This window comes from Elephas maximus, chromosome 6 (assembly GCF_024166365.1).
Source record: "Elephas maximus indicus isolate mEleMax1 chromosome 6, mEleMax1 primary haplotype, whole genome shotgun sequence".
Lineage (NCBI taxonomy): Eukaryota > Metazoa > Chordata > Mammalia > Proboscidea > Elephantidae > Elephas > Elephas maximus.
The window spans coordinates 124,076,075-124,088,253 of record NC_064824.1 but is presented as its reverse complement, the minus strand read 5'-3'; the positions used below and the strand labels follow the sequence as shown (position 1 = coordinate 124,088,253).

Here is a 12,179-nt window from a genome sequence, read left to right as displayed (position 1 = left end):
TGGCCTGCTGTTTCTCAAGGCCAATAAGAAAGGAGGAACAAGATGACCTTCTATGAAAACAAAACACACTTAAATTGTACAGAGAGGAATTATTAGACTTTTGGGTCTTATCTAATTTCACATTTGCAAGAGGTTTTAGGTTTCAGCAATAAAATTGGAGGCAAGATTTTGGGTTCTGTTGCATTTATCTCAGAATGATCTATTGCTTTAGCCATTTTTGTAGGATCTGGAAGTTTTTTTTCATGCTTGAATTAGTTCAGCTGAATCTATATCCTTTTGTTCATACGTATCTGCACAGTATGCTTCACCTAAAAAGAGAAAGAGAAATGTCAGAATACCTCCATACAGAGGTCAGCACAACTGGACTGAACCAAAAGCAAAGAAGTTTCCTGAATAAGCCAAATGCTTCAAAGCCAGAGTAGCAGGGGTGGGGATCTGGGAACCATGGTTTCAGGGTATATCTAGGTCAACTGGCATAACAAAATCTATTAAGAAAACATTCTGAATCCCACTTTGGTGAGCAGTGTCTGAGGTCTTAAATGCTAGCAAGTGGCCATCTAAGATGTGATCAATTGATCTCAACTCACTTGGAGCAAAAGAGAATGAAGAACACCAAAGACACACAGTAATTATGAGCCCAAGAAACAGAAACCCAACCCAGTGCCATCGAGTTGATTCCGACTCCTAGCAACGCTATAGGACAGAGTAGAACTGCCCTGTAGAGTTTCCAAGGAGCACCTGGCAGATTCGAACTGCTGAACCTTTGGTTAGCAGCAGTAACACTTAACCACTACGCCACCAGTGTTTCCCAAGAAACAGAAAGGGCCACATAAATCAGAGACTACATCAGCCTGAGGCCAGAAGAACTAGATGGTGCCCAGCTACAACTGATGACTGTCCTGAGAGGGAACACAACAGAGAATCCCTGATGGAGCAGGAGAGCAACGGGATGCAGACCTCAAATTCTCATAAAAAGACCAGACTTAATGGTCTGAGACCAGAAGGACCACAGAGGTCATTGTCCCCAGACCTGCTGTTAGCCTGAGACTGGTACCATTCCCAAAGCCAACTCTTCAAACAGGGATTGGGACTAGACTATAAGATAAAAATGATACTGGTGAGGAGTGAGCTTCTTGGCTCAAGTAGACACATGAGACTATGTGGGCAGCTCCTGTCTGGAGGGAAGGTGAGAAGGCAGAGGGGGACAGAAGCTGGCTGAAGAGACACGGGGAATACAGGGTGGAGAAAAGGAGTGTGCTGTCTCATTAGGAGGAGAGCAATTAGAAGTACATAGCAAGGTGTATATAAACTTTTGTATGAGATACCTGATACTGACTTGATTTATAAACTTTCACTTAAAGCACAATTAAAAAAAAAAGAATACCTCCATACTAAATATCCAAAGACCAGAAGCCTTTAACTCCTAGCTACACATTAATATCACCTGGAACCCTTATCAAACCAATATCTGAGGCCCATCCTGCAGAGGTTCTGATTTAATTAGTCTGGTGTAGGGTTTGGGTAAGGATCCCTGGTGATGCAGTGGCTCCAAGGGAGAAAGATGTGGCAGCTTGCTTCCAAGGAAATTTACAGCCTTGGAAGGCCAGTGGGGTTGCTATGAATCAGAACTGGCTTGATGGCAATGGGTTTCGGTTTTGGTTTGGGGCTAGGTATCAGTAATTTTCAAAAGTAGGTTAAAAGGTGACTAAAATGTGCCACCATAATTAAGAATAAGAATTAGTTTACTAATATAACAGGCTTTGAATCAAAGAAGTAAGCTTTTTGTATATTAAGGTTGGTGTTATGGATTGAATTGTGTCACCCAAAATTGTGTGTCAATATAGCTAAGCCATGATTCCCAGTATTGTGTAGTTGTCCTACATTTTGTGATCATTTTCTGATCTATAACACTACGTGTTGTAAATCCTAATCTCTGTGATGTTAATGGTGGAGCCCTGGTGGCGCAGTAGTTAAAAGATCTGCAGCTAACCAAAAGGTCAAAGTTCAAATCTACCAGCTGCTCCTTGGAAACCCTGTGGGACAGTTCTACACTGTCCTATAGGGTCACTATGAGTCAGAATCGACTTGACAGCAATGAGTTATGATGTTAATGAGGCAGGACTACAGACAGTTATAGTAATAAAGCAGGACTCAATCTATAAGATTAGGCTGTATCTTGAGTCAATCTCTTTTGAGATATAAAAGAGAGAATCAAGCAGAGAGGACAAGGACCTCCTACCAGCAAGAAAGCAGAGCCAGGAGCAAAGTACATCCTTTAGACCATGGGTTCCTGTGTTGAGAAGCTCCTAAACCAGGGGACAACTGATAACAAGGAGCTTCTCCCAGAGCTGACAGAGAGAGAAAGCCTTTCTCCTGGAGCTGGTGCCCTGAATTCGGACTTCTAAGTTGTGAGAGAATAAGTGTCTTTTTGTTAAACCATCCACTTGTGGTATTTGTTATAGCAGCACTAGATAAAACAGTTAGGTAAACATATTATATTCATTAAAGTGAGTCACTGCTTGTGCCTAAGGAATCCTTCTGTGCTACAAACTAATGAATGTTGCAGGGAATGATTAAGGTAGTAGACTTAGAAAATGATGTTTTTAGTTTCCTTTTTGTTCAACCCAAGTGTGATATAACTTAAGTTCCATCTGAGGAGGTTACAATGCATGAATCTCAACAAGTCTCATTTCAGAAAGTTTTCCTAGTAGTCTACTGAAGTCTCACTGTACCACCTCCAAGAGCCAATTGTTCAATTTTCAGAAATTCTGCAAACTAGCTGTTAAACTGTGAGCTTGAAATTACCCATGATTTGGGTATTTGCTACATGGAAATCAGCAGATGCTAAAAATTGGAGCTTTTTTCTTAAGGGGAGTAGGTTGATAAACATAATACATGACAATAGGATCAAACAGATGAAATTTGAAGGAGACTTAAAAATTTGTCAGCCCCTTAATTTTACAGATGTGGAACCTACGCCTCAGAGAGTTTAAGTGAGTTGTTTAGAAAAATGCTGGTGGAACTAAGGATTGAACCCAGTTCACCCGAGCGTCTGTTACACTCTGGTTTATGGAGCAAATGCTGCCAAATGTGAGCTCAGGGATTTACAAATGAGCAATCATCCAACCAAAAAAAATAACAAAATGAAACATTTGCCTTAGAGTCATGATGACCCCATATGTTTCAGAGTAGAACTGTGCTCCATAGGGTTTTTAATGTCTGTGATCTTTTGGAAGTATATAAGCAGGTCTTTCTTTCTTTCTTTTTTTTTTTTCTTCTGAAGCACCACCATTCAGTTAGTAGCCAAGCATTTAATCATTTCTGCTACCCAGGGACTCCAGGAATCCATCTACAGAGTATTATCTTAGGGGCAACGGGAATTTGCTGTTACCAAAAAAGTTCATTGCTGTCAAGTTCATTCCAACACATAGTGACCCTTCAGAACTGAGTAGAACTGCCACATAGGGTTTTCAAGGCTCTGATCTTTATGGAAGCAGATTGTCACATCTTTCTCCTATGGAGTAACTGGTGGGTTAGAATGCCAACCTTTTGCTTAGCAGCCAAGTGCTTAAGTATTGCACCACCAGCACTCCTTATCTGCTATAGAGAAGCTAAAATTATGTAATAACCAGGACACATTCAAAGGAGTACTATTCACCCATTAAAAAGAATGCAAATTTTACATACTGAGATGGAAAGATCTTCAGTGTATGTTGCTAAGACAACCAAGCAAGATATAGGACAGTGTATATAATATGCAACCTTTTGTTTGCAAAGGCAAAAATAAGAATACACATGATCGAGGCGGAGCCAAGATGGCGGAATAGGCAGACGCTTCCGTCAAGCCCTCTTTACAACAAAGATCCAAAACAACAAGTGAAACGAGTATATTTGTGACAAGCTGGGAGCCTTGAGCATCAAAGGCAAGCTTAGACAATAAACTAAGGGGCAGGGGGAGGAAGAGACCATTCAGAAGTGCAGAGGAGTTACCGGACCTGAATCACGGGGAGCCCTCAGGCACCATTCCCAAAGCAGCTGCGGTGGCAGCGGCGGGCTGGTACTGGCGTTCGGCCGCAGTTTCCTCAGGGAGAAGCAGCCAGCCACACAGCCCACTCACGCCTCTGGAACCTGAGGAGAACGGCGCTCTCGGCAAAAGCTAAGTACTTGCGTATATTTTACCATGCCCTCCCACCCCCAAGCCAGCTTCAGCAGCTGAATCCCTGGGCCTGATATAGACCCCGGTAAGCACCTAGAGCCATCCTCCTGGAATTGGGGAAGGAAACAATTTGCAATAGGGGGAAAAAGATAATTTGCTAGCTCCATTAACAAGGGGAACTCAGGACAGAAGCGGCTCCTGTCCAGGCATAAACCGTCCATGGACCTTGAGCACCTTTCCCTTCTGCATGGACCTGTGTGGGCCTATCTTGGGGGAATAGACCCTTGTTGGCAGACTCCAACCACTTCACCTGTGCAGTGGAAAGGTGGATGTTTGATGTTTGACACTGCTTTGTCTATTAAACAAGGTCCTCATCGACCCATATCAGGGACCTAAGGACCGGTAGCTCCACTCAGGTCGCCCAGCCACCCACGACAGGGGTCCAAAGATAACTGGTACCTGCCAGTCCTTACAACCAAAAACTTTGGGTACCCATGGTCCCTCTGTAAAACCCACCTACCAGCACGCTCTAGGGAAGAGAGACGCATTTTCCTCAGAGACACTTGGGGGTCGGTTTTCAACCCCCTGCCTTGTTCAGAGCGTGACCCCTGCTGCAATCAGATACCAGCATATACGCTAAACACACCTGTCCCTCTAAGACTGTACGACAGAGCCTATACCACACACTTGATATCAGCTACCTGGAAACCTGAGCTGAGTTCACACAACAAAACTGAAAGGACTCCTAGACTGATATACCTGATAACAGCTCTAGCTAGCTGGGGACAGGACAGAAGAGCTCTAAAGGCAAAAATAAACAAGCTAGCTCACTGAAGCAACCCACAGGGGTATACCAAAACAAAACAAAGCAAGCAGCTACAACACAGTAAGCAAGCATAAACTAAATACAATAACTTATGGATGGCTCGGAGACAACAATCAATATCAAGTCACATAAACAGGCCATGATCACTTCAACAGGCTCTCAAAACAAAGAATCCAGGGACCTTCTAGATGAAAGTGTATTCCTGGAATTACCTGATGCAGAATACAAAAGTTTAATATGCAGAACTTTTCAAGACATCTTGAAGGAAATGAGGCAATACGCAGAACAAACCAAGGAACACACAGGTAAAGCAATTGAAGAAATTAGAAAGACTATTCAGGAACATAATGAAAAGTTTCATAAGCTGGAAAAATCCATAGACAGACAGCAATCAGAAATTCAGAAGATGAACAATAAAATTACAGAATTAGATAACTCAATAGAAAGTCAGAGGAGAATTGAGCAAGTAGAACCTAGAATTTCTGAACTCGAAGATAAATCACTTGGCACTAATATATTTGAAGAAAAATCAGATAAAAGAATTTAAAAAAATAAAGAACCCTTAAGAATCATGTGGGACTCTATCAAGAGAAATAACCTACGAGTGCCTGGAGTACCAGAACAGGGAGGGATAACAGAAACTACAGAGAAAATTGTTGAAGATTTGTTGGCAGAAAACTTCCCTGATATTCTCAAAGATAAGGAGATATCTATCCAAGATGTTCACCGAACTCCACATAAGGTAGATCTTAAAAGAAAGTCACCAAGACATATTATACTCAAGCTTGCCAAAACCAAAGATAAAGAGACAATTATAAGAGCAGCAAGGGATAAACGAAAAGTCGCCTACAGGGAGAACCAATAAGAATAAGCTCGGACTACGCAGCAGAAACCATGCAGGCAAGAAGGCAATAGGATGACATATTTAAAATTGGAGGAAAAAAACTGCCTATCAAGAATCATATATCCAGCAAAGCTGTCTCTTAAATATGAAGGTGAAATTAAGACATTTCCAGATAAACACAAGTTGAGGGAATTCGTAAAAACCAAACCCAAACTACAAGAAATACTAAAGGGAGTTCTTTGGTTAGAAAATCAATAATACCAGGTATCAACCCAAGACTAGAACACTGGGCAGAGCAACCAGAAGTCAACCCAGACAGGGAAATCCAAAAAAACAAAGCAAGATTATAAAAAACCCAAAACAGGGTAACAGTGATGTTATTACATAAAAGAAGACAACATTAAAATAATAAAGACGGACTAAGAAATGTAATCATACACCTTCCATATGAAGAGGAAGATAAAGCGATACAAAGAAATAAGTGTTAGTTTTAAATTTAGAAAAACAGGGGCAAATAGTAAGGTAACCACAAAGGAGACAAACTATCCTACTCAACAAAATAAAATACAAGGGAAAAATACAGACTCAGCAGAAACAAAATCAAAAACAACAAATATGAGGGAAGGAAAATATACAAAGAAAATCTACTCAGCACATAAAATCAAGTGGGAAAAAGAAACTGTCAACACACAAAAAAAGACATCAAAATGATAGCACTAAATTCATAAAAAAAATTCATACCTATCCATAATTACTCTGAATATAAATGGACTAAATGTACCAATAAAGAGACAGAGAATGGCAGATGGATTGAAAAACAAGATCCGTCTATATGCTGCCTACAAGAGACACACCTTAGACTTAGAGACACAAACAAACTAAAACTCAAAGGATGGAAAAAAATATATCAAGCAAACAACAATCAAAAAAGAGCAGGAGTGACAATATTAATTTCTCACAAAATAGGCTTTAAAGTTAAATCCATTAGAAAGGATAAGGAAGGACACCATATAATGATTAAAGGGACAATACACCAAGAAGATATAACCATAGTAAATATTTATGCACCCAATGACAGGGCTGCAAGATACAGAAAACAAACTCTATCAGCATTGAAAAGTGAGATAGACAGCTCCACAATAATAGTAGGAAACTTTAACACACCACTTTCGGTGAAGGACAGGACATCCAGAAAGAAGCTCAATAAAGACATGGAAGATCTAAATGCACAATCAACCAACTTGACCTCGTAGACATTTACAGAACACTCCATCCAACAGCAACCAACTATACTTTCCTTTCTAGTGCGCTTGGAACATTCTCTAGAATTGGCCACGTATTAAGTCATAAAGCAAGCCTTAGCAGAATCTAAAACATCGAAATATTACAAAGCATCTTCTCTGACCATAAGGCCATAAAAGTGGAAATCAATAACAGAAAAAGCAGGGAAAAGAAATCAAACACTTGGAAACTGAACAATACCCTGCTCAGAAAAGACTGGATTATAGAAAAAATTAAGGATGGAATAAAGAAATTCATAGAATCGAATGAGAATGAAAACACTTCCTATCAGAACCTTTGGGACACAGCAAAAGCAGTGCTCAGAGGCCAATTTATATCAATAAATGCACACATGCAAAAAGAAGAAAGGGCCAAAATCAAAGAATTATCCCTACAACTTGAACAAATAGAAAGAGAGCAACAAAAGAAACCTACAGGCACTAGACGAAAACAAATAATAAAAATTAGAGCTGAACTAAATGAAATAGAAAACAGAAAAACAATTGAAAGAATTAACAAGAGCAAAAGTTTTGAAAAACTCAACAAAATTGATAAACCATTGGCCAAACTGACAAAAGAAAAACAGGAGAGGAAGCAAATAACCCAAATAAGAACTGAGATGGGTGATATTACAACAGACCCAACTGAAATTAAAAGATCATATCAGATATACTATGAAAAAGTATACTCAAACAAATTTGAAAACCTAGAAGAAATGGATGAATTCCTAGAAACACACTATCTACCTAAACTAACACAGAGGTAGAACAACTAAATAGACCCATAACAAGAGATTGAAAAGGTAATCAAAAAATTCCCCCCCCCCAAAAAACCCAGGATCGGACGGCTTCACTGCAGAGTTCTACGAAACTTTAAGAGAAGAATTAACACCACTACTACTAAAGGTATTTCAGAGCATAGAAAAAGACGGAATATTACCAAACTCATTCTACGAAGCCACCATATCCCTGATACCAAAACCAGGTAAAGATATGACAAGAAAAGAAAATTATAGACTTATATACCTCATGAATGTAGATGCAAAAATCCTCAACAAAATCCTAGCCAATAGAATTCAACAACATATCAAAAAAAATAATTCACCATGACCAAGTGGGATTCATATCAGGTATGCAGGGATGGCTCCATATTAGAAAAACAATTAATGTAATCCACCACATAAATAAAAGACAAGAATCACATGATATAATCAATTGATGCAGAAAAGGCATTTGACAAAGTTCAACACTCATTCATGATAAAAACTCTCAGCAAAATAGGAATAGAAGGAAAATTTTTCAACATAATAAAGAGCATTTATACAAAGCCAACAGTCAACATCACCCTAAGTGGAGACAGCCTGAAAACATTGAGATCGGGAACCACACAAGGATGCCCTTTATCACCACTCTTATTCAACATTGTGCTGGAAGTCCTAGCCAGAGCAATTAGGCTAGATAAAGAAATAAAGGGCATCCAGATTGGCAAGGAAGAAGTCAAAGTATCTCTATTTGCAGATGACATGATCTTATACACAGAAAACCCTAAGGAATCCTCCAGAAAACTACTGAAACTAACAGAAGAGTTCAGCAGAGTATCGGGATACAAGATAAACATACAAATATCAGTTGGATTCCTCTACACCAACAAAAAGAACATCGAAGAGGAAATCACCAAATCAATGCCATTTACAGTAGCCCCCAAGAAGATAAAATACTTAGGAATAAATCTTACCAGAGATGTAAAAGACTTATACAAAGAAAACTACAGTACACTTCTGCAAGAAACCAAAAGAGACTTACATAAGTAGAAGAACATACCATACTCGTAGATAGGAAGACACAACATTATAAAAATTATAAAAATGTCTATTCTACCAAAAGCAATCTCTACATTTAATGCAATTCCGATCCAAATCCCAAGGACATTCTCTAATGAGATGGAGAAACAAATCACTAACTTCATATGGAAGGGAAAGAGGCCCCAGATAAATAAGGCATTACTGAAAAAGAAGAACAAAGTGGGAGGCCTTACTTTACCTGAATTTAGAACCTATTATACCACCACAGTAGTCAAAACAGCCTGGTACTGGTACAACAACAGATACATGGACCAATGGAACAGAATTGAGAATCCAGACATAAATCCATCCACATATGAGCAATTGATATTTGACAAAGGTCCCAAAACAGTTAAATGGGGAAAAGACAGTCTTGTTAACAAATGGTGCTGGCATAACGGATATCCATCTGCAAAAAAATGAAACAAGACCCATACCTCACTCCATGCACAAAAACTAACTCAGAATGGATCAAAGACCTAAATATAAAATCTAAAACGATAAAGATCATGGAAGAAAAAATACAGACAACGTTAGGAGTCCTAATGCATGGCATAAACAGTATACAAAATATTATAATGAATGTAGAAGCAAAACTAGATAACTGGGAGCTCCTAAAAATCAAACACCTATGCTCCTCCAAAGACTTCACCAAAAGAGTAAAAGGACTACCTACAGACTGGGAAAAAGTTTTTAGCTATGACATTTCTGATAAGCACCTGATCTCTAAAATCTACATGATACTGCAAAAACTCAACTGCAAAAAGACAAATAACCCAATTAAAAAATGGGCAAAAGATATGAATAGACACGTCACTAAAGACGACATTCAGGTAGCCAACAGATATATGAGAAAATGTTCACAATTATTAGCCATTAGAGAAATGCAGATCAAAACTACAATGAGATTTCATCTCACTCCAACAAAGCTGGCATTAATCTAAAAAACACAAAATAATAAATGTTGGAGAGGCTGTGGAGAGATTGGAACACTTCTACACTGCTGGTGGGAATGTCAAATGGTACAACCACCTTGGAAATCAATTTGGCACTTCCTTAAAAAGCTACCATATGATCCAGCAATCCCACTCCCTGGAATATATCCTAGAGAAAAAAGAGCCTTTACACCAACAGATATATGCACACCCATGTTTATTGCCTCACTGTTTACACCAGCAAAAAGATGGACGCAGCCAAGGTGCCCATCAATGGATGAATGGATGAATGGATAAATAAATTATGGTACATTCGCACAGTGGAATACTACGCATCAATAAAGAACAGTGAGGAATCTGTGAAACATTTCATAACATGGAGGAACCTGGAAGGCATTATGCTGAGTGAAATTAGTCAGTTGCAAAAGGACAAATATTGTATAAGATCACTATTACAAGAACTTGAGAAATAGTTTAAACTGAGAAGAAAACATTCTTTTGTGGTTATGAGAGGGGGGAGGGAGCGAGGGCAGGAGGGGGCACTCACTACTTAGATAGTAGATAAGAACTACTTTAGGTGAAGAGAAAGACAGCACACAATACAGGGGAGGTCAGCACAATTGGACTAAACCAAAAGCAAAGAACTTTCCAGAATAAACTGAATGCTTTGAAGGCCAGCATAGCAGGGGCAGGGGTTTGGGGACCATGGTTTCAGGGGACATCTAAGTCAATTGGCATAATAAAATCTATTAAGGAAACATTCTGCATCCCACTTTGAAGAGTGGCATCTGGGGTCTTAAACGCTAGCAAGCAGCCATCTAAGATGCATCAATTGGTCTCAACCCACCTGGATAAAAGGAGAATGAAGAACACCAAGGACACAAGGTGATTATGAGCCCAAGAGACAGAAAGGGCCACATGAACCAGAGACTACATCATCCTGAGACCAGAAGAACTAGATGGTGCCTGGCTACAACCCAGGACTGCCCTGACAGGGATCACAACAGAGAATCTGAGGGACCAGGAAACCAGTGGGACACAGACCCCAAATTCGCATAAGACCAGACTTAATGGTCAGACTGAGACTAGAAGGACTCCAGTGGTCATGGCACCAGACCTTCTGTTGCCCCAGGACAGGAACCATTCCCGAAGCCAACTCTTCAGACATGGATTGGACTGGACAATGGGTTGGAGAGGGATGCTGGTGAGGAGTGAGCTTCTTGGATCAGGTGGACACTTGAGACTATGTTGGCATCTCCTGCCTGGAGGGGAGATGAGAGGGTGGAGGGGGTTAGAAGCTGGCAAAAAGGACATGAAAAGAGTGAGTGGAGGGAGAGAGCGGGCTGTCTCATTAGGGGGAGAGTAATTGGGAGTGTGTAGCAAGGTGTATATGGGTTTTTGTGTGAGAGACTGACTTGATTTGTAAACTTTCACTTAAAGCACAATAAAAATTCTATATAAAAAAAAATACACACGATTGTATTTGAAAAAAGGAGGGTTCCTGGTGGCACAGTGGTTAAAGCGCTCAGCTACTAACCAAAAGGTCAGCGGTTTGAACCCAGCAGCTGTTCCATGGGAGAAAGATGTGGCTGTCTGCTTCCATAAAGTTTTACAGCCTCAGAAACCCCATGGGGCAGTTCTACTCTTTCCTAAAGTGTAGCTATGAGTCAGAATCGACTTGACAGCAGTGGGTTTGTTTTTTTTTGTTTATTCGCTTTTTATTTGCAAAAAAAGGAATACTGATAAGATGAACAAGAACATAATGAAAATAGTTCCCTAACAGGTTAGGATGGAAACAGAGTAGGAATGTAAAGACTTCTGTCTGTAAGGAAGAAGCAAACCCCTGCCAAGTGACAAAAGGTAACAAACCAGTGTTCCCTATAAACTTAAACAATTTCAAAGAATTTCAACATCAGATGAGGTCATATCATGACTGTGATGAGACCCGGCACAAAAAAGACCACCCCGTGATCATGTCTGAACACAAAGAAAAACAAAGATATTCTGAAACCATAAGAAGTCCCTGGGTGATGCAAACCATTAAGTGCTCAGCTACCAACCAAAAGGTTAGAGGCTTGAATCCACACAGAGGTGCCTCAGAAGAAAGACTTGCAAATCTACTTCCAGAAGATCACAGCCATTGAAAACCTTATGGAGCACAGCTCTAGTCGGAAACACATGGGGCTGCCATGAGTGGGAATCTGAACTGGTTACTGGTATATAACCACAAAAGTAACAAATACTCTTCTCTCCATACTAAGGTCAGTAACTACTGCTTTTCTACCATGACAGCTCTA

The 12,179-nt window shown here is 39.9% G+C and overlaps 1 long non-coding RNA gene across 1 annotated transcript in view; it reads right to left on the bottom strand.

The window, feature by feature from the left end:
* Window positions 1-241: 241 nt before the first annotated feature.
* The window catches only part of LOC126078157 (uncharacterized), a 151,245-nt gene continuing 139,307 nt past the window's right edge, over window positions 242-12,179 (bottom strand). Inside the window, exon 8 of the long non-coding RNA XR_007517975.1 lies at window positions 242-308. This is a non-coding gene — a long non-coding RNA (uncharacterized LOC126078157). The remainder of the gene's footprint in view (window positions 309-12,179) is intronic.